At 44.1% G+C, this 23,050-nt stretch overlaps 1 long non-coding RNA gene across 1 annotated transcript in view; it reads left to right on the forward strand.

The window, feature by feature from the left end:
* The window catches only part of LOC104990929, a 25,052-nt gene extending 16,176 nt beyond the window's left edge, over nt 1-8,876 (forward strand). Inside the window, exons 2-3 of the long non-coding RNA XR_825554.1 lie at nt 5,169-5,235; nt 7,958-8,876. This is a non-coding gene — a long non-coding RNA (uncharacterized LOC104990929). The remainder of the gene's footprint in view (nt 1-5,168; nt 5,236-7,957) is intronic.
* Nucleotides 8,877-23,050: the final 14,174 nt, after the last annotated feature.

Here is a 23,050-nt window from a genome sequence, read left to right on the forward strand (position 1 = left end):
TTATGGGAAGACATAAACAGCATTGCATGCATGCTAAGTCGCTTCAGTCGTGTCCGACTCTGTGCGACCCCATAGACGGCAGCCCACCAGGCTCCGCCGTCCCTGGGATTCTCCAGGCAAGAACACTGGAGTGGGTTGCCATTTCCTTCTCCAATGCATGAAAGTGAAAAGTGAAAGTGAAGTCACTCAGTCGTGTCCGACCCTCAGCAACCCCATGGACTGCAGCCTACCAGGCTCCCCCGTCCCTGGGATTTTCCAGGCAAGAGTACTGGAGTGGGGTGCCATTGCCTTCTCCAGTCTAGTACATGCTGCTGCTGCTGCTAAGTCACTTCAGTCGTGTCGACCCTGTGTGACCCCATGGACGGCAGCCTACCAGGCTCCCCCGTCCCTGGGATTCTCCAGGCAAGAGTACTGGAGTGGGGTGCCATTGCCTTCTCCAGGTCTAGTACATAGAAGGAGGTAAATAAATGGTTCCACTCCCTCCCCTGTTCCCATGCTGTTGGCAGTATCATAGAGTATTTGGGGAGCACCCCAGCTGTAATGTTAACTAGTGGGACTTAACCCAGGTCAGAGTGACCAAGGCTAGTTTGGCATATAAGGCTCAGGAGCCTGACTTTGGCTTTCAGATGTCCAGATGTCTTCACTGACAGTGAGCAGGGGTCGATGGCTGCTGGATCTCTTAGCCAGCTGACATTCTGCAGATGGCACCTGGAGTGATGTGGAATTTTGAGCATTACATTGCTAGTGTGTGAAATAGTGCAATTGTGCGGTAGTTTGAACATACTAGTTGTCAGTCATGAGTTTGGGGTTGTTGCAAGATAGGAATATAGAGAGCTCGTGTCTTGTAAGTGAGACAGCCCTTAGTAGCTGGATGTCATTACTAGAAACAAGCGTGCTTTGGAACAGATGCAAAAAGAGCCAAGAGACCCTTTCCCAAGGTCCAGGATACACGGCTTTTCCCGGACTCCGCAGCCAGACCATCCCATTAGCTTCCTCGGCTGTGGCCACCACCATGTTCCGCTACAGCCCTTGTTCCCTTGTCCTGTGAGACCCTGCGCAGGGACCCTCACCTGACAGTCGGTGGTTTTTTCTGGCCCTGTTGCCTGAGGTGCAGCATGCAGGCTAGCTGCTGTACATTCCCCAGACTTCAGATGAGAGTTTCCCTTTGAAGCAGGGCCTTCCTGTGCTCCAGCTCCTCCTCTTCCTCAGTTTCTTTCAACTCCATAGGATCCAGGTGTACTGGTAGCAGCTACAAGGTACATAAAAGATGATGCCGGATCTCCACAGATGAGTCCCCTGTCATCCGCAAGGATCTTGCCCTCTCTGCCTCTGTCCTGTCCCTGACCTTTGTGGTAGGTTCCCTTTGCTGTCTACTTTCACATCTCCTGCTCCAAAAGGTCAGATTCAAAGTACTGATTAGGGAGGTTGTACCTGAAACCTCCTCATGTCCATGAATCATTCCACTGAGACAGAGCAGTCTATTTAGTACACAGGCCACCCTTCATCCTTCCTCACCTCCTTGAGACCGCATATTTGGACTGCCCAACAAACTATGAAGAGTGGAGCCAGCCTGACAGCAAGCCATGGGACTGTAGCTGGCTTAGGGAAGGAACAGACCTGACTGGAGAGCAGGATGAACAGGGCAGGCAGTTCTTACCTCATTTCTGCAGTTTAGTTACCACTGTGACAATTCCAAGTTCGTGAGGCTGTTGGGGCCCTTCCAAAATCTGTTCTGAAAACTAGAGCCTGGCTCTCTATTCTGTCAGTTCTCTCAAGTAGGAGGGTTTCTGGCCGGGGGAGCTGACATTTGGAAGGAGTCACACTGGCAGCCTAGTACTTTGGGGACTCCTTGCACAGATGCCATTGGAGATAAACAGAGGAGGACATGACTAAACTAGCTGGTGATTTTTCTTCTCTTTTTAATTGCTGAAGCCCCCACAAAACCTGCCTTGAAAACACGGTTTTAACCTGGTCTCGTTGGCATCGCTGATAAATTCTATGAAGGGGGTGGGGGTGATGGTGATTTTGTTATTTTTCCTTGTCAGCTAACTGGAGGTTCCCACTCTAGTGCTGAGAGTAATTGGAACAGTGATGTTTCAGCTGTTGGTAGCTGGGCCAGGAGGCTCAGTCCAGGTCATAAGTCAGCCTAACGAGATCTAGGGGCTGGGTGCAAATTGTGGGGACATCTTCTGAGTGAAAGCTGCAGCCCAAAATATCCTCTGATGCCCAGTGGTGTGAGTGATGAGCTAGATGCTTACCACTTTCATACTTGCAGTTATTCAGGTTCATGGCCAGCTATGTGGAATGGAGAAAGAGCAGAAATCAGGCAGAGGGAGAAAAGGACCCTGGGGTGCCAGGCACCCAGATGAAGAGATCATGCACAGATGAACAGTGCAATTTATGTTCTCTGGAAGCCACTGAAAGGAAAGACCTTGCGTGCTAAGTGGCTTCAGTTGTTTCTTTGCAACCCTATAGACTGCCATGCTCATCTCTGTCCATGGGATTCTGCAGGCAAGAATACTAGAGTGGGTTGCCATGCTCTCCTCCGCTGGATCTTCCCGACCTAGGGATCTAACCTGTGTTTCGTGCATTGGCAGGCTGGTTCTTCACCACTGGCACCACCTGGGAAAGACCAGGATAATATAAATGTGCTGAAATACTAAACCAAGCCAGCCCAAACGATCTCTGTTTCCTGTCCTCTTTCCCCGGCTAAAGGGAAGACTTCGAATCCCAGCCCAGCTGCAGAAGGGCAGAGGGTTACCCTCTGGAGATGGGCAAGTGAGGGGGTCAAGGGGACGTTTACCTGTGTTTTGGCCCTCTCTTTTTTCTCCCACCTTCTGAATCATCTGGCTCAGCTGGGGTTATGATTTTCTTTGGGATTTTCTTGGGTACGATGGATAAAGGAACTCCATTCCTAAATGCATTATAGCCAGCCTTTGAGAGTGCCTCCTTAGAAGGGTTGGAAGGGATGGTACCTTCCCCTTCAATACATTCCTCCTGGGAAGCCTCTTCACCATCCTCTTCCTCTGATTCACTGGTCTTAACAGGTCTTACTGAGCGACTTCACTTTCACTTTTCACTTTCTTGCATTAGAGAAGGAAATGGCAACCCACTCCAGTGTTCTTGCCTGGAGAATCCCAGGGACAGGGGAGCCTGGTGGGCTGCCGTCTATGGGGTCGCACAGAGTCGGACACGACTGAAGCGATTTAGCAGCAGCAGCAGCAGCAGCAACAGGTCTTACAGGCCGTCGCCATGGACACGAGGGCGGGCCCCCTATTAGAGAAGAGTTCTGCGGGTCAGTCAGCTTTAAAGCAATTACAGAAGGTAGCCCTTCAGCCCTCTGCTCCCCATGAGAATATGAGAATAAAATCTGAGGGGGGAAATGAAACAGAAGAAAAGGGGCAGGGCACAATCTTTTAAAGAATGACATAATCCAAGGGCATTACACAGGCTGAATATAATCGAATAGGTTCAGGATGGTGGACTAGACAGTTTCCAATAGACCTTGAGCCTCAATACACTCTTTGTAACACATCAGCAAGCTAAGTGATACACCCACAAGTGGGTGGAGGCCCAGTTTAAATGTAAAAAAAACTCTTCGAAATATATTTTAGGATCCTTCCAGATATTCTAAAACTTAAAACTTAAAGTTGTGCTGAAATAAGTGATGAAAGGTTTGTAGAAAATGGACCCCAGTAAGGGTTTTGTAGGTGATCAGTCAGGATTGACTAAGCCTAAAATAAGTTATTAATTCAGTAAATGAACCTTTAAGCTGGTGTAAAACGGAAATTCGGTTTTTCTCTGTTAAAACAGACAAGTTTTCTGAAGATGCTAAACTGTCTTTCATAACAGATTTCAAATTTATTTACCTTTTAAATAATCTGTATTTGCCTCTGTTATTGTCACTTTGGCTAAGTTTCACAGTGACCTATGCCCCTGCTGTATTTTAAAATGTTTGGGTGTTCCTTTGACAGGGCTTCCAAGATCAAATCATAATAAAGTTCCTTTGACCTCTAACTAAATTTGGAGTGCTTCAAAGGGCCCCTGAGGGACCCCAAAGGGAGATACTAAACTAATCAAGTTCATTTGGTGTGTTAAACTATAAAGGAAGTGTTTTCCAATAAATAAGTTTTATGGTAAATGGTACAGATATTCTAGAGATTGTTTGGAGTTCCTAAGAATCTGATATGTCCTGATAAAATATTATTAGTCATAATTTTTGTTATGAAGGTGTTGTATGGCACAGCAGTAATCAGATATAAACTTGCTTCCTTAAGTCTTTTGTTAATATACACAGTTATGGTTTTACTCTAATGTCTTTGCAAAATGTTTCCTCTTCATATAAACAGGACTTTACAAGTTTCTGACTTTTAGAACATTCTAATGAACTGAGTAAAAATAATTGAAGAATTCTATTGAGAAAACTGATGATTTCCTAAAGCTGTTAACAAAAAGGATTAGTTACATAGAACTGAGTAAACTGCTAAATACGGTTGTATATGGTTTCTATCTTAAAGAATTATTGATTTAAATCTGTGTTTTCCAGGTGTATGTAAAACTCCTTCAATTAATTATGACTTGCAGTAGTTTGGTAGATTATACCTTTTGGAACATCTGTCTTTTTCTCTGTACCTGGTTGATCGTGCTAGTAACATATGCTTGTCTCAGAGATTAAGTCGTGCATAAGTGTGCATGGCCAGTACAGTGAAATTGCAGATAGCTCATTAAATCAGTTATGGCTCCTTTGGTCACTCAACAGTTATAACTGGATTATAACTAGTTACACCAATCATTAGTGAATTTGCTCTTTGTTTTCAGATTGTGCTTTGTGTGTCTATGCTGTACTATGTCATTGTCTGTATGACTTATATCCTGTTTAATTTAGATTGTTATCTCTTAACAGTAACCAGTGTGTAAATCAGGCCTCCAACAAAACTAATATGACTAAACATTTTGAGAAAATAATTGTAATAGTGTGGTTCTAGGTATGGGAAGAAACAACAAGGGATAATGTCTCCTGGATTACAGTTAGAATCCAGAGAATTTTAATTATTGATTGGGCCTGGTCCAAAACTTAACACCTGGTGTGACATCAAAAATTTTTTGACTGAATTGGGATGAACTTTCCAGCGCCTTGGGACTAAAGTTAATCATGAAATGTTTTCCAGATAATGGTTATTCATGACCAAGAAGGAAAGACCTGAGACATGGAATGAGCGATTGCAGCCCTTCAGTGTGAGTCAGCGGGCCCTGAGAAAGGGGAATGCCTGCCCCCTGGCCTTCATTCAACTACAGCCACTCCAACTACTCCCTATGGTGAACCTAGATGAAACTGAGAATGCAGGATTACAGGCCCCAGTTACCTATGATTTAATGAGCCCAGAATCTTGCATCTTCCCATGCGTAGAAAGATGCTAAATTTCTTAGCTTGAGATGCTGCCTTTTATGTTTGAAGTTCAGTATTTCTAAATTTGCAGGGGTAAACTTCTCTTCCAAGAGGAACAGAGGAAGACTAGTCTTGACATTTAAAAACACCAGCACTAATGGCAGGCACTCCCAGGAAGACAGGCAAAATGGACCCCCTTCTCTCACAAGATGGTGGGATGGACATTGAGAGGGGGAGTTGTAACCTGGAAGGGTTAGTTTTAAATTTATACTGGGTCTGCTTCTGTGACTTTAACCCTTTTTGTTATTGTAAGCATTACGTATGGCCTGCAGCCTGAGCCACCCACCTGTGAAGGACTGTAAAGAAGTAAAACTTAACTCATTCCCCTGCCTTCCCATTCTAGGGGACAGTTGCAAGCATTGAATAGTCTTTTTTACTTTACTATGTTTCCTTACCTCCCCCCACCCAATAAAAAAACCTAGCAACCAGGCTCTGAGAAGGTGGTTATTTTGAGGTGCTAGCCTGTTATCTTCTTAGCTGGCTCCCCAATTTAATTCTCTTCCTTGCCTCAACACCTCATCTCTCAGATCCATTGGCCTGTCATGCAGCGAGCATAGCTAGCTTGGACACAGAAGGCTGTATGAGGCTCTTAAATCTAAATGCTGTAAAGGTTTGTCAGCCAGACTTACACATAGCAGGCCTTGGTCATCTGAACAAGAAACCTTGATGCATACCAACTGCTTATAAACTAGCAAGTACATATTGTAATATAAATACCTGGTTCATAACTAAGCATTTAAATGAAGCCATGAGGCTATTAACATTAGGCTATGGTAATTTACATTTTAAAGCCTCCTCTATGCTTGGAACAGTTAAATCATACTAAGGATAATCAGTCTAGTAATACTAGAAAACAGGCTGGGTGCCTTATGGACAATGTCAATATATATAGTTTCCCTAAGAAATAAGGATTGGTACAGAACAAGCTAAGTCAGATGACTTTGGTATATACTGGGCTACACCTAATGGAAGTTCTTAAGTTCTTATTTATGGCCTTACTATTAACTGCTAGCTATTTTGTTTCATATTGTTCTGTATATTGCCTGTTTCATAGTGTGGTCCCTTACGTTACCAACTATTTGACCGAGTCACTGATAAAATGATAGTATACAGTCCCATATAAGGTCAGTAATTGCAACAGTGTAACTCTAGATATGGGAAAAAAGAACAAAAGGGAATAAATATTTTCCTGGACCACAAGAGATTGAGAAGCACAGGTAGTCCAGAGAATTTTGAATACTGTTTTATGGCCTTGTCCAGTGACAGCACATTTAGTGGCCTATCAACAAAATCTTCATAAGACTTGGGAATGAGCATTCTTAGCACCATGGGACAAAATGGTCATGTCATGCCCTCAAACCATGGTCAGCTTCATGAACCTGAAGGGGCTCAGCCAATTGGCACTTGCCATCTATCTCTACAGAAATTAAATCATGGCCACTGAAGCTGCTGACCTTCAATAACCCCTGAAAGGAATTCAGGGTGGAAATTAGGAATGAGGCACTCTGTGCTCTGGAAAAATTGGCAGAAGACGCCTTCAGATAGTTAAACACTTTCAGGAGGAGATTTTTTGTAAGCCCTGAGTCTTGCATCTTCTCTTGTACCTAGAGAAACATTAACATCATTGACAGTGACAGTCGCTTTGGCTATTTAAGGAAAAATTATGGTTAAAATCAACATAGAGTAGCTATAGAACTGATTAGGTGACACTATGGTGTGATTTCAGATAAGTCCTTGTATTGTTAACAACTTGAGTTTTCTGACCTGTGTTAGACTTAGGATACTGTCAGCCATTCGAAAAATAAAAGCAGCAGATAACTACAGCCTTACTTTTTAAAGAAAGAAAAAGAAAGTGAAGTCGCTCAGTCATGTCCGACTCTTTGTGACCCCATGGGCTGCAGCCCACCAGGCTCCTCCGTCCACGGAATTTTCCAGGCAAGAGTACTGGAGTGGATTGCCATTTCCTTCTCCAGGGGAGCTTCCTGACCCAGGTATTGAACCCGAGTCTCCTGCATTGCAGGCAGACGCTTTTACCGTCAGAGCCACCAGTAAAGCACTCCACTTTTTAAAGGTCTCTTCTTATAACTCTTACATATGTAGAACGAGAAATTGCTCTGGACTGTATGTTGCACAGAAAAAAAATGCATGTGTAATGATCAATAGCCACTTTAAAGGTTAAGACCTACTTAAATAAACCTAGACAACTGGCTACCTGGCTACAAGTCTCCTTGAAGTGTTAAATGTAAATTAGGATTCAAGCTTAATTTTTTCTATTTTGTCTGTTAATGTTGAGATTGTCATTCCTCCAACTACTTCTGAGTCCAAATGGCTCCATCCCTTTGGACAGGATGACCCAAGCACTGACTGTGTCTGGACCACAATCAAAATTGTCATCAAAGACTTGGTTCTTACTCTTGGCTTTGATCCCTAGCTGCAGTAACAGTTTTACTCATCTATGCCTCTGTTTTTTTTTTTTTTTTTCTAAATATCTGTTTCATTTTGTCTCTCCAGATGACACAGATTCACATCAAGATAAAGATGATGTGCAAAGAAAACCCATGCCCCCAAAGAGATTACAGCCACTCCTCCAGACAGATCCAGCAGGAATAACCACAAAAGTCACCTTGGGGCCACTTAATAGAACAGGGTGAGAGCTCCATGACCCCAACTAGGTAGGGTCTATGAGTCCCATGTCAGCATTAAAGAAGTTACAGAAGACTGCCGTCTGTCCCTTATCACCCCAATAAAGGTTTCTTGGGGTTCACGTCTCAAGGAAAATTTGAAGTAGGAGATAGATGGTTCCTGGGCTGAACAGCTGGTGATTTTCAAACGGAGCAAAACTGAAGTTTGGCCTCAGCCAGACAAGAATGACGTATTTCCCTTCCTCCATTGTTAGGAGGGAATAAACTGATGGGGGAATTGTGCAGTGAAAAGGAAAAAAGAGGAATGAGTTTTTGTTTTTCACTGCTCTGAGAGCAAAGAAGATAAAGAACAGTGAGCAGGCCTGAACATTCCTAGTTTGTTTTACTTTAACTGCTCCTGGTTCTGAATGTCTGTAATCTGTAACTAAGTTTGCTTTTCTGCACCCTAACTCTGCAGGAGCCACACTTCACTTGACTCTGTGCTAAATACATCCTCTATCTGATGTTTACAACAGCCTTCCCCTTGTAGTTACATGTCAGAAAGAAGGCCTCAGAGCCACCAGACTGCCCAATGCAGTTACGGGTTACTGATGCCAGTTTATGACTGCCTTTGAAATGATGCAAGAGGAAGAAATCATGGTCCTGTCACCTTTGTTTCCTCATCACTGGCTCCTGACTCCTCCTGACTGTGAGCACCTGCCTTAGGGACACAGTTGTTGAGGCAGGAGCATGCTGTGTTCCCCTCTCCACTACCTGAGAATAAAAGCCACTATTCTGTTTCTTCCAAATTCTGCCTCTCTGGTTTTCATTTGGCTTCGGTGGGCAGAGAAGGCCAAGATGTTGGCCAGCAACGGAAGGAGGTCAGTCAGAAAAAGACAAATATTGTATTACTTACAGGTGGAAGCTGTATATTCATACAGATGAACTAACTTACAAAATAGGCTCAAATGTAGGAAACCAATTTATAAGAAAATGTTAGTGGGGAGGCATCAATTTAGAGTTTGAAATTGACATATATACACACTAATTCATATCAAATAGATGATCAAAAAGGGCCTAAAGAATAGCCCTGTGAATTCTACTGAACACACTGTAATCACCTATATGGGGGGAAAAAACCCGAACAAGAATAGATGTTTATAGATTACTGAATCAAGTTTCTGTACACCTAAAACTGACACAACATCAGAAATCGACTCAACTCCAGTATAAAATAACAAATGACAAGAAGAAAAAAGGGGCATGAAGAAATGCTGCCACCTCGTGGGCACTTTGCAAAACAACTTAAGCCTGTGCTGATGGGCACTTAATACTTACAAGGCCTTTGGGGCTGTGGTAAAAAAACACCTGCGCCGGAAATATCCTAGCGGGGGTCAGCGGAAGAGAGTTCAAAACAAGGCAGATGGTCAAGGAGTCAATGTCAAGCGGTAGATTTAGCTCACATTTTAAAAAACATCACATGAAAAGATGTCAATGTTATTAAATATTAGAGAAATGCAACTCAAGATTGCAACAAGGTATCACTTCACATGGGTCAGAATGGCCACTGAAAAACTACAAACAAATGTTGGAGAAGAGAAGAAGAAAAGGGAACCCTCCTACACTGATGCTGGGAATAGAAATTGGGAACAGCCACTGTGGAGGACTTAGCTGATAACTCAGTTGGTAAGAATCTGCCTGCAATGTGGGAGACCTGGGTTCGATCCCTGGGTTGGGACGATCCTCTGGAGAAGGGAAAGGCTACACACTCTAGTATTCTGCCTGGAGAATTCCATGGACTATAATCCATAGGGTTGCAAAGAGTTGGACACGACTGAGTGACTTTCAACTCACTGTGGAGGATAGTGTGCAGGTTCTAGGAGGAAAATGAGAATAAAATTAGAATACTTCATAACACCATACACAAAAATATACTCCAAATAGATTAAAGATCTAAATGGAAAAATGGATGCCATGAAACTCGAAAACAAGCAGAACATGCTTTGATAAAAATAGCAAATTCTGAATGCAATAAACTTGGGACCCAATTAACCTTAAAACCGTTGGCACAGAAAGATCATAAATGAAAGAGAAAGACAACCCTCCTAATGGGAAAAAAACATTTGCAAACAAAGATACCCACAGGGAATTCATCTCCAGAACACACGAACAGCTAGTGCAGGTCAATATATTTTTTTCTTTAAATAACCCAGTTTAAAAAATGAGTCAGATTTCTCCGAAGAAGGCATAAAAGGCCATAAAACATGAAAAGATACTCAGCAACACTAATTCTTAAGAGAGATAAGTCAAAGTACAATGAAGTGTCACCTCACACCCGTCAGAATGGCCATCTCAAAAAATCTACAGCAATGAATGCTGGAAATGGTGTGAAGAGAAGTGAATCCTACACTGTTGGTGGGAATTTACATCCACTAGGGAGAACAATGCCAACCAAGGTTCTTTGAAAAACTAAACATGAAGTACCATGTGACCCAGCAATCTCACATCTGGGCATAGATTCAGAGAAAACCAAAATTTTAAAACACCTGCACCCCAATGATCATGGCAGCACTGTGTACACTAGCTAAGATACGGAAGCAGCCTAAGAGAAGAAGGACTGATGAGTGGATAAAGAAAATGGGTACCTATACACGATACAGTATTACTCAGCCATGAATAAGATGAAAGAATGCCATTTCCAGCCACAGGAAAGTATTAAAGAGATGATACTAAGTTGAAGTAAGAGAGGGAGAGGCAAGTATCGTGATGTCACCTCTAGACAGAATCTAAAAATAGGTATAAATGAACTTTACTAAATAGAAACATGCTCACAGAAACAGAAACAGGCTTTCCTAACAGGAAAAACGATGGGGGAGCAGGGAGAAATTAGCTGGTTCTGATTAACATATACACTCTACTATTTATAAAAACATAATAAAAAAGCACCCACTGTACAGCACAAGGGATCCTGTGCAGCCCTCTGTAATAAACTAAATGTGAAAAGAACCTGAAAAAACCACATATACGTCCATATTTAAGTGAATGGTTTCTAGATGACTTGTTTAGGTTAAGAATCCGCCTGCCAATGCAGGAGATGCAAGAGACTCAGGTTTGATCCTTGGATCAGGAGGATCTCTTGGAGGAGGGAGTGGCAACCCACTTCAGTATTCTTGCCTGGAGAAACCTGCAGACAGAGGGACCTGGTAGGCTACAGTCCATGGGGTCACAAAGAGTAGTACCTGACTGAAGTGTCTTTGCATGCACACATGCATGGAGCAGAGCACCCTGGCTGGTCCTGAGACTGTGGACGTGGTGGGTGGCCGGGTTAGCACACAGGCCACCTCATCCCTTGGTGTCCCAGGCAGCTCCTGGCACAAGGTAATCACGCCCATGGCCCAGCACGTCAGGTGCCTGTGAGTTCCTCTTCACAGCTCAGCCCCCGGGGATGAGAGTCAGGACGCAAAGAGAGGGTGGGAGTGGCCAGTGTTCACAGAGCCCTTGGGCAGGTGGGCTGGTGGATGCCAAGGGGAGTGAAAGGGAAGCAGAGAAGGACCTGGGCAGGGGCAGGTTGGGGATCTGGTGATGATGAGCAAGGGCAGGTAGCAGCAAGGGTTGAGGGCTGGTGACAGAGCAAGGACAAGGGGGGCCCGAGGCAGAGACAGATCCTGACTTGTCTTCCCGCTCACTCTGGCGCCCCCTGGGAGCCCCCACCTTTCTGAGCCTCAGTCTCACCTCCTTCCTGTCTGAAATGGGCATGATGGCAGTGTGCATCTGACAGACAGGGATATTTATGCAGAAAGAGGAAGAAGTTGATCAATGGTCAAGTGCTGTTCAGCTCCTCCTGGCTGTGCCTGCAGGAGAGCAGGCTCCGGTGCACACAGGACACACCTGTGTGTGCCGGGCACTGGCCTCGAGGCCATCTGAGCCTGTGCCCAGTGTGCCCAGCCAAGGGGACAGCTGGGTCCTGCCTGCAGGGGTGTCAGAAGTGGTGTGGTCAATGCGGGGGACCTGGGCTAGGATCTGTCTGCTGGCACATTCTGTCTCCTTCCCCAGCTGCGTGGGCTGGGGCCTGAGGCTGCATCCAGAGGGTCAAGCCCAGGTGCACTGGCCTCCGCAGGATGGCAGCCCCTCCAGGTGACCGCCATGGCTGGACTCACACATCACACAGTGGGTTTGTTGCCTGGCTCTGCCCACTGCTGGCTGGCTGGATGGAGTGTGGGGGCCCTGGGAGGGCTGCTTCCCAGAGGGCACTGCACTAAGTCCTGGAGCTACACCGTCCTGGGTCCTGCACATAAATCTCAGTAGAACTGAGCTGCTCTTCTGAAGCCACATAGGATATGGAATTGATTTTTTTTTCCATTTTATTGATGTGTAGTTGACTTACAAATGCTGTGTTAATTTCTGCTATACAGCAGAGTAACTCAATTATACACATGTATACATTCTCTTCATGTTCTTTTCCATTATGGTTTATCACAGGATGTTGAATGTAGTTCCCTGTGCTATACAGGTCTTGGTTATTGAGAATAGTGCTATTATAACCAGGTATATGTCCAGGAGTGGGGTTGCTGGATCATATGGCAATGGAGTTAGTTAAGGTGAAACCAGAACCTTCCTTAGGATCCTAAACTTTCTCAGATCACAGCACCCTTCATTTTGCCTTAATTTCACATAGTCTCCAGGACAAAAGAAATACCTAACAGCTCTGCTTATTAAATAGTTAGGCTGAATGATTTAGTATTTGTCCTAAAAACTTTGAAGCTGATTGCAAAGTAACATTGAAACAAATTTAGTTCATCCTCACCCACAGTTGCTCACTAGTGAAGGAGAGTCTTGTTAGAAGTGTTTGGGTACCACCCTCATTTCCTGGTCAGTGTTAACTTTTGTGTGGGACTCGCTTATTGGAAAAAATTTTCAATGCTTTGTATTTATATATTTCTCTTTTATTTAAAAAATTTTGAAAGTATGATAACACATTTACAGGAGACTTGGAAAATACAGAACAAAGTTATATATAGTTCCACTGTATATTACAATTTTTAAGTAGCTAAATTAAGATTTTTGGCTGGAGTTTCAATATCAAACTCTCAATAATTAATAGAATAAACATACAGAGCAGAAGTATATAATATACCTGAAAAGCACTATGAACCAATTCAACATATAATTTTTTTTGCACTTTGTCATATGTCCCTGGATATGTTCCAGTGTTCCTAGTTTATAGCCTGTGAGAACTGGAATAAAATTTGTATCCTACTGTTTGTGTGAAAACTGTATAAATCACATGTATTCAGTGCTTTTTTAAAAAACTGTGGTAAAATACAACATGAAATTGACTCTTTTCACTGTTTTTAAGTGTTCAGTTCTGTGGCATTAAGTACATTCATGTTGTTTGCAGCCATCACCACCATCCATGTTCAGAACTCTTTAATCTTGTGAAACTGAGACTTTCTCCCCATTAAATATTATCTCCTCTGATCAGCTCTATTACCCAGAGAGGCCTGGAAATGGTGGCCTCACCAACAGCAGAAAGATACCCAGGCCCCTTGATGGTGGGTTTGAAATTCAGTTTTCTGCTGAAGGAAACTAGGACTCCTCGGAAAAATGGCAGATTCTGGGTCAAGAATAGGAACTGTACAAGTTATACCTGGAATATTTTGTCAGAGCAGAGGAACCTTCAGACCCACTGGAATGGTATTAAAAGGATCTGGGACTTGAAGAGACCAAAGATGGGACACTTTGGACATCAGCAAGAGGAAAAACTGCAGCAGATTGAAATGCATCTAAGAAGTTTAAATCTGGAGTTATTTTTTTTTAAAAATTGAAGTATAGATCATTTACAGTGTTGTGTTAGTTTCAGGTGTACAGCACTGTGCTTCACTTATACATGTTATCTATTTTGTTTCAGATTCTTTTCCATTGTAGGTTATTAACAATATTGAGTAGAGTTCCCTGTGCTATACAGGAGGCCCTTGCTGATTATCCATTTTATATATAGTAGTGTGTATATGGTAATTCCAAACTCCTAATTTATCCCTCTTCCCTTTCTCCTTTAGTAAGCATAAGCTTGTTTTCTATGTATGTGAGTCTGTTTCTGTTTTGTAAATAAGTTTGTAACTTTTTTTAGATTCCACATATAAGTTATGTGTTCGTGCATGCTACGTTGCTTCAGTCGTGTCTGACTCTCTGTAATCCTATGGACAGTTGCCCACCAGGCTCCTGTGTTTATGAGATTCTCCAGGCAAGAATATTAGAAAAATGTGAAAAGTGAAAGTTGCTCAGTTGTGTTCGACTCTTTGCATCCCCATAGACTGTAGCCTGCCAAGCTCCTCTGTCCATGGAATTCTCCAGGCCAGAATACTGGAGTGGGTAGCCGTTCCCTTCTCCAGGGAATCTTCCCAACCCAGGGATTGAACCCAGGTCTTCCGCATTACAGATGGATTGGAGTGGGCTGCTATTTCCTCGTCCAGAGATCTTCCTGACTCGGATCAAACCCTTGTCTCTTATGTCTCCTACATTGGCAGGCAGGTTATTTACCACTAGCGCTACCTGGGAAGCCCTGTATAAGTGATATCATAGAGTATTTGTCTTTCTCTGACTTCACTTAGTACGATCATCTCTAAGTCCATCCACGTGGCTGCAAGTAGCATTAGTTCATTCTCTTTATGGCTGAGTAATATTCCGTTGTGTATAGGTGCTACATCTTTTTCACCCATTTCTCTGTTGATGGACATTTACGTTGCTTCTTTGTTCTGGCTTTTGTAACTAGTGCTACAGTGAGCACTGGGGTGCATGTATCTTTTCAAATTAGAGTTTTCTGTAACTTCTGAATGATATTGAGGAAAAAAAAAAAACCTAATTGGTCACTTTTGGAGAATGAGTTTTTGAACTTTGGTAAATAACAGAAAAGACTGAATTGTTTGTCTCGCTTCCCTGTACGAGCTGCAGCACCGGGCAGCCCTGCAGCAGGTGAGGGGGTTTCTGTGTTCAGAAGGGGTCCAGCATGTGGATGCATGAATGGACACCTTGGGTGGTGGTGCTGATGCCAGAGATGTAGCAGAGAGTGGTGTCCAGAGCTCCTGCCTCTTGAGGAAGGGCACCACGTTGCCAGGAAAGTCGTTTGCCTCCGGATTCTAATCTGAACCCGACTCAGCCTCCATTTCCCACCACCAGTCTGTTGGAGTGCAGAGGTCAGGGGATGGTGTTCTCAGCTGTAGGGACAGTCATCAAAATCTCAATCAAGGGAAATGCCCTCCTGACAAATGATTCAGTGTCTGCAGTGAATAGATTGCAAGGGTAAATAGAGAAATAGAAGCCGATGGGTTGAAGGTGATGTAATCAATGTTGAGGGCTGGGTGCTCAGTGGAAAATGATTAAGGAGAAGTGAGGCAGTGATGACCATACAGGCAAGGTGGTCAGGGCACACAGGGTGAGGTCTTGGTGTCTGAGCAGCATTAGGGAGGCCTCGGGTGGCTGGCAAGGTCTATCTACCTGGCTGGGGTTGCCAGGGTGTTTAATAGCCATGTATCAGGACCTAGGTGGTGTTAGTGGTAAAGAACCTGCCTGCCAGTGCAGGAGACATAAAGAGACATGAGTTCAATCCTTGGGTTGGGAAGATACCTTGGAGAAGGGCATGGCAACCCACTCCATCCCCTGGACAGAGGAGCCTGGTGGGCTATGTTCTATGGGGTCGCAAAAGAGTTGGACACAACTGAAGTGATGTAGCATAGTAGGCTAAACTATTTGCCTTATGCTGTTGTTTTTTTGCTTGAGGATTATTTTGACAAAAAAAAAAAAAAAGAGGTTCAGAAAGTCTTGAGGTTGGGCAGTCAGCTGATGTAAGCTTCTCACCTTCCTGCGACAATAGTCACTGCCTCTCATATTTTCTTAGAACTTTTATTGTAAATTTACCCATAAATATACTTGTGTCTTTGGTTCTGTGCTTTCTAAAGGGTATTGGAGTTTGTTTTTTTGTGTATGTCACTTTTATTCTGTTTTGTTTCCTGTAAGGAACTGTGTTAGGTCAGGTCCTCTGAGAAGCAGACCCAAGACAGGATTAAATATGTGTGGATGTTTTTGAGGGAGCACCCTGCAAGGAAACTGGGGAGGGGGAGGTGTCAGTTGCATCCCAAGGAAGGCAGAGGCTGAGATGGTTGGATGGCATCACTGACTCAATGGACACGAGTCTGAGCAAACTCTGGGAGATAGTGAAGGATAGGGAAGCCTGGCATGCTGCAGTCCATAGGGTTGCAAAGAGTTGGACATGACTGAGCGACTGAAAACAACAATAAGGAAGGCAGAGCTGCCTCAATGTGCCCACGCAGGGCCCATGGGCATATAGCAATATGGATGGACCTAGAGATTATCATACTAAGTGAAGTAAGTCAGACAGAAAGACAAATACCATATGATATCACTTATATGTGAAATCTTAAATGTGATACAAATGAACCTATCTACAATACAGAAATGGACTCACAGATCCAGAGAACAGAGTTGTGGGGCCAAGGAGGGTGGGGGGAGGAGGGTTGGGAGTTTGGGGTTAGCAGATGTAAACTATGATATCTAGGATGGATAAACAACAAGGTCCTACAGTGTAGGCCAGGGAACTGTATTCAATATCCTGTGATAAACTATGATGGAAAAGAATATGGAAAAAATATATATAGACCTTAAATCACTTTACTGTGCAGCAGAAACTAATACAACATTGTAAATCAAGTATATTTCAATTATATATATAAGCAGAGACCCTCAACATATTTGCCTACAGCCCCCACCACAGAGGTGGTGAACACTTTCCTGGCCCCGTACCTCCTAGGCCTTTTCTGAGGACTGGACCTTGCATTGGAAAAAAAAAAAAAGTGTTTTAAGGGTCCTGGTTAAAGTCCTGGAGGGCAGAGAAAGGCCTGGAGCATATCCTTACGGAAACACCAAGACAGTATTTATTACACAAAAATAAGACACAGTTCGTGTATTTAATAGGGGAAGAGTCAGACGACATTTATTGGGACAGGAAACATTATATAGCCATTAAATAATACTTAATAGAGGGTTTCTACTGCCTTCTCTTCATGTTTCACTTAAAATGTTTCTCAGGACTTCCCTGGCAGTCCAGCGGTTTAGACAGCGCTGCCAATGCAGGGGGCCTGAGTTCAATCTGTGGTCAAGGAATTAAGATCCCATATACCGTGTGGTGCGGCTGAGAGAGTAAAAAAAAAATGTTTCTCCACTCCTTGTAGATAGTAGGGAAAAAAAGCGTTCATAGGATTGAGGCCGGTGTGGGTTGTTCTCCTGTTCACTCCTGTTCAAGCCCAGCAGTCAGGACCATCATTTCCAGTTTCCCAGGATGGGCAGGCCATCCATCTGTTCATTGAATATAATGCTCAGGGTCTGACAGTAAATGGAAGTCTGAATTGAAACAAGGACCTCCTGGCTTCATCTTTAATAGACTTTCTCTTACACCACAAGTGTGCCATAGGTTAATTCTGCAGACCTTCAACAATGAGACCTCCGTCCTGGGCAGCCAGCCTGGGTCCTTCCATTTGTATTCACGGACGAGAGAATGGTTTGCACCATCAAGCACTGGAAAAGCCGACAACAGCACTGTATTTAATGGGGGAAAACTTTGCTTTTAATTTTGGCCGTGCCAGTTCTTTGTTGCAGCTTGTGGGCTTTCTCTAGTTGTGGGGCACAGGCTTAATTGCCTCTTGGCATATGGGATCTTATTAATAGTTCCCCAACCAGGAATTTGGAGAAGGCAATGGCACCCCACTCCAGTACTCTTGCCTGGAAAATCCCATGGGCAGAGGAGCCTGCTAGGCTACAGTCCATGGGGCCGCTAAGAGTCGGGCACGACCGAGTGAGTTCACTTTCACTTTTCCCTTTCATGCATTGGAGAAGGAAATGGCAGCCTACTCCAGTGTTCTTGCCTGGAGAATCCCAGGGACAGAGGAGCCTGGTGGGCTTCCGTCTATGGGGTCGCACAGAGTCAGACACGACTGACGCGACTTAGCAGCAGCAACCAGGAATTGAACCCTAGTCCCCTACATTGGAAAGTGGGTTCTTTTTTGTATATAATTTTATTTATTTAGTTATTTATTTATGGCTGCGTTGGGTCTTCATTGCTGCATGGACTTTTCTCTAGTTGTAGTGAGCAGGAGCTACTCTCCAGCATGGTGTGAGGGCTTCTTCTTGCAAGTGCTTCTCCTGTTGCGGAGCACAGGCTCTAGGACATTCAGGCTTCAGTAGTTGCAGTTCCTGGGCTTAGTTGTTCCACAGCAGGTAGGATCTTCCCAGATCAGGGGTCGAACCTATGTCTCCTGCATTGTGCAGGTGGATTCTTTACCACTGAACCACCAGGGAAGTCTGTAATGGGGAAAGCTTAGGAAAAAAAAAAAAAGGTTCATTCACAGGGGCCAGCCAAGCCCTATTGGAGCCTGAAGCCCAAAGAAACAAATCAGTAATAATCAATCTTGTCTTGAACATTTTAATATCTTGTTCATCGTGGATGATTTTGCATTAATTTTTAGTTTTTTTAAAAAAGTCTTGCATTAAAATTGTATCTGTTTTGATTCCTGAGTTTTTTGCTGCTGCTACTGCTACTAAGTCACTTCAGTCTTGTAGACGGCAGCCCAGCAGGCTCCCCCGTCCCTGGGATTCTCCAGGCAAGAACACTGAAGTGGGTTGCCATTTCCTTCTCCAATGCATGAAAGTGAAAAGTGAAAAGTCGGACACACTCAGTTGTGTCCGACCCTTGGCGACCCCATGGACTGGAGCCTTTGACACCCTGTTAAATCTTGCACCTGAGGTGAGGGTCATGCCTACCTTACCATGGACCAGCCCTGGTTAAAAAAGAAGGGCATTTTCCTTAACAGATATTTGTTTTTTCCTTCTGACTCACTTCACTTTGTGTGAGTGCTCAATCATTTCAATCATGTCTGACTCTCTGACTCTGTGGGCTGCAGCCAGCCAGGCTCTTCTGTGCATGGGATTATCCAGGCAAGAATACTGGAGTGTGTTGCTATGCCTTCGTCCAGGGATCTTCCTGACCCAGGAATTGAACCCCCATCTCTTATGTCTCCTGCACTGGGAGATTAGTTCTTTACCACTAGCACCATCTGGGAAGCCTGCATGACAGTCCTGTGCTCTGTGGTGACCTAAATGGAAATCCAAAAAGAGGGGGTATATGTAAACGTGTAGCTGATTCACTTTGCTGTACAGCAGATACTAACAACACTGTGAAGCAACTACAATGAAAATTTTTAAAAAGTAAAGGCATTTTCATTACTGGGAAAAAGTTTTTCCCAAAACTGGGAAAAAGTCAGGGATGCCCCAGTACCTCCATCATGTAACTGAAAGGTCAGGGCAGCCAGACAGAATGCTGGAAAAGAGAAATGGTCAACTATAAGTATTAGAATTTCAAAATGGGCTTTTAGGGCTTCCCTGGTGATCCAGTGGTAAAGAATCTGCCTGCTATTGCAGGAGACATGGGTTTGTTCCCTGATCGAGGAATATCCTACATGCTGTGGAGGAACTAAGCCCATGTTCTTCAATTATTGAGCCTGTGCTCTAGAGCCTGGAAATCAAAACTAATGAGCCCACATGCCTCAACTAGTGAAGCCCATGAACCCTAGAGCACATGCTCCCCAACAAATGAAGCCACTGCAATGCAGTGAGAAGCCCATGCACTGCAACTAGAGAGTAGCCCCTACTCGTTGTAACTAGAGAAAAGCCCTCGCAGTAAGATGCAGCACAGTCAAAAATAAATAAATAAAAAGACTGATACAAGATCAGAGTTTTTCTTTGTTTTTTTGTTTTTTTTTTTTTAATGTACCAGTAACTAAAGGAGATCAGCCCTGGGTGTTCTTTGGAAGGAATGATGCTAAAGCTGAAACTGCAGTACTTTGGCCACCTCATGTGAAGAGTTGACTCATTGGAAAAGACTCTGATGCTGGGAGGGATTAGGGGCAGGAGGAGAAGGGGACGACAGAGGATGAGATGGCTGGATGGCATCACTGACTCAATGGATGTGAGTTTGGGTGAACTCCGGGAGTTGGTGATGGACAGGGAGGCCCGGTGTGCTGCGATTCATGGGGTCACAAAGAGTCGGATACGACTTAGTGACTGAACTGAACTGAACTGAACAGATATATAAGAGAAAAATCTGTTCCCCATGGCTACAAAAACATATGTCTTAGAATAAGCTTCCTGTGTCTACAGCTATGTAGAAATCCACAGTGCTGTTGACATTTAAGGCTTGAATAAACAGGGAGACATATCTTGAGTGAAAAGACCTGATGTCATGTGTATAAAATGCCATCACTGTTGGACAGTATGGAGTAGGGCGTGAGATGATTTTTTCAGCAGACTGGCTGCAGTGACTTGGCCACTTGGATTTCTTTGTTGAGGCTGAAGAAGGAAAAAGCTTCTATTTTTTAAATGTGGACAGAGGTGGGCTGTTCTAGGCCACATCTTTTTGTTTCAGGGGACATGTTTGCACGCCGCTTGGTGGGCAGGAAGTGTTCACTCGGAAGTTCCTGGCCTGTGAGCTGTGCCACTGCCCCAGTTTCCAGGAATACAAACTCCCCATGAGAGGGACTGGACATGTACCCTTGGAGTGGGTAGGTCTGGCCACCATCTGTAACCTTGATTCGTTTTGTTTTTTACACAAATTCATTTATTTAATATAGATATGTATTTTCATAAATGAGTATAGTATTTTACAACCTGTGTATTTTACTTATTGTATTTTTCATGAAATGGTTGTAATCTTTTTAATGACTGTAATACTCATCAAACTATTTTATTGTAATGTACAAATTGTGTGTTATTGGACATTAAATAATTTTGCTTCTCCTTATTTTAAACAGTGTAATGGTGAGATGGACATCCTTTTTAGGCTATATCTTTGTGCATATACACGATTGTTTATCTAGTGTACATTCCTAGATTTGGAATTGCCAGACCAGAGGGCATACATCTTTTGAAAGGCTTTAAATTTCCATTTGCAAATCACTTTCCAGAAAGGTTACGCCTTTTAAAAATTATAACCGTTTTCATTTTTCTCCTCTCTCATCTCTTTATTGAACTGTAATTGCTTTACGATGTTGTGTTAGTTTCTGCTGCGCGGCAAAGCGAACATGGGAAGTCTGCTGTAAAGTGATGCTCTGTACTCTTGGTGCATCCTCATGGTCACCTGTGTTCTAGGAAACACTGGACACCTTGCCTCTCCCTGGGAGCAGGTCTCTGAAATGTTCCCATCAGTTTCAGGTTTGGGGCTGGGGTGATTGAGGAGAATGTTCAGACCCTGCAGGGTCCATCTCAGTGACAGTTTTCCTGCTGTGGGACTGCGTCTGGTGTGTGAGCTGCTCTGGGGAAGCACTGTGGATCTGCCAGCATCTAGCGATGCTGTAGAGACAAGACCACACATGAGCTGCTCACATTCTCTAGAGGATGGGAAGAGGGTTTCCACTGACCTCCCTTCCCCCAGGCACTCATCCTCCACTGTCTCCCCAAGGGGCTGAAAGAGAAATCCTGTAAGTCTTGTGCCTGCTGAGAATTGCCCAGGGATTCTATGGTTTGTGGGATGAAATGTAGGGTTCTGGATGGTGGGGTTCAGGACCTCCCTGGTTTGGGCCCATGGGATCTTTGCAATGCCCTGCAGTACCATGACCTGTACCCCTGAAGTGGCAGCTACATCCCTTGCACCCTCCTGGGTTCCCTCTTGTGGTGGCCCACAGTGCCGTCCTCTCTCTGGTGTCCCCTCATCCTGGACCCCTGCCACATCAAGCCTATGAGGCTGGGGCTCACATCCAGTGTCTGTGTGGCACTCAGCCTGGACGGTTCCTGGCAAATCCCGTCAGTGGTGTTGTTTGGAGCAAAGAGGAAGCAGAGGCTTGTGTGTGCTGGGAGTCAGAGGGGAGCGGTAGGGAGACTGGAGATGGGCTTCAGGGGCAGCAGATTAGACTTGGAAGGGCAGGACACCTCCTCCCTGGCTTCATGTTTTTGGAATGAAGGCTTCTCTTTTTCTTTTTGAGAGTAAATAACCTGATCTTATGACCATTGCCTCGGTCACCTGGGCTCTTCCACCTAGGAACCATCTTCATGAAGTCATTAGTGAGATGGCCAGCAAGCATATGAAAAGATGCTCAGCATCACTGATCATGAGGGAAATGAAAATCAGAACTACAGTAGGGTACCATCTCACACTGGCCAGAGAGCCCATTGTTAGACAGTCTACAAATAATAAATGCTGGAGAGAGTGTGGCAAAAAGGAAACCTTCCTACACTGATGCTGGGAATGTCAATTGGTGCAGCCACTATTGGAGAAGGCAGTGGCACCCCACTCCAGTACTCTTGCCTGGAAAATCCCATGGATGGAGGAGCCTGGTAGGCTGCAGTCCATGGGGTCTCGAAGAGTCGGACACGACTCAGAGACTTCACTTTCACTTTTCACTTTCATGCACTGGAGAAGGAAATGGCAACCCACTCCAGTGTTCTTGCCTTGGGAATCCCGGGGACGGGGGAGCCTGGTGGGCTGCCGTCTATGGGGTCGCACAGAGCCAGACACAACTGAAGTGACTTAGCAGCAGCAGCAGCAGCCACTATGGAGAACAGTATGGAGATTCCTTAAAATACTAAAAATAGAGCTATTATATGATCCAGCAACCCCATTCCTGGGCTTATATCCAAAAAAGACACATGTACCCTGTTGTTCAGTACAGCACTATTTACAGTAGCCAAAATGTAGAAATGACCTCAATGTTTATCCGCAGATGAATGAATAAAGATGATGTGGTACATATATCCTATGGAATATTACTCCACCATAAAAAATGAAAGGATGCCACTTGCACCAATATGGATGGACCTAGAGATGACCATATTAAGTAAATGAAATGAAATAAAGACAAATATCATGTAATATCATCATATCTAAAAATGACATAAATGAACATATTTACAAAACAGAAACAGGTTC

The sequence above is a fragment of the Bison bison genome, unplaced genomic scaffold (assembly GCF_000754665.1).
Source record: "Bison bison bison isolate TAMUID 2011002044 unplaced genomic scaffold, Bison_UMD1.0 scf7180017864181, whole genome shotgun sequence".
NCBI lineage: Eukaryota > Metazoa > Chordata > Mammalia > Artiodactyla > Bovidae > Bison > Bison bison.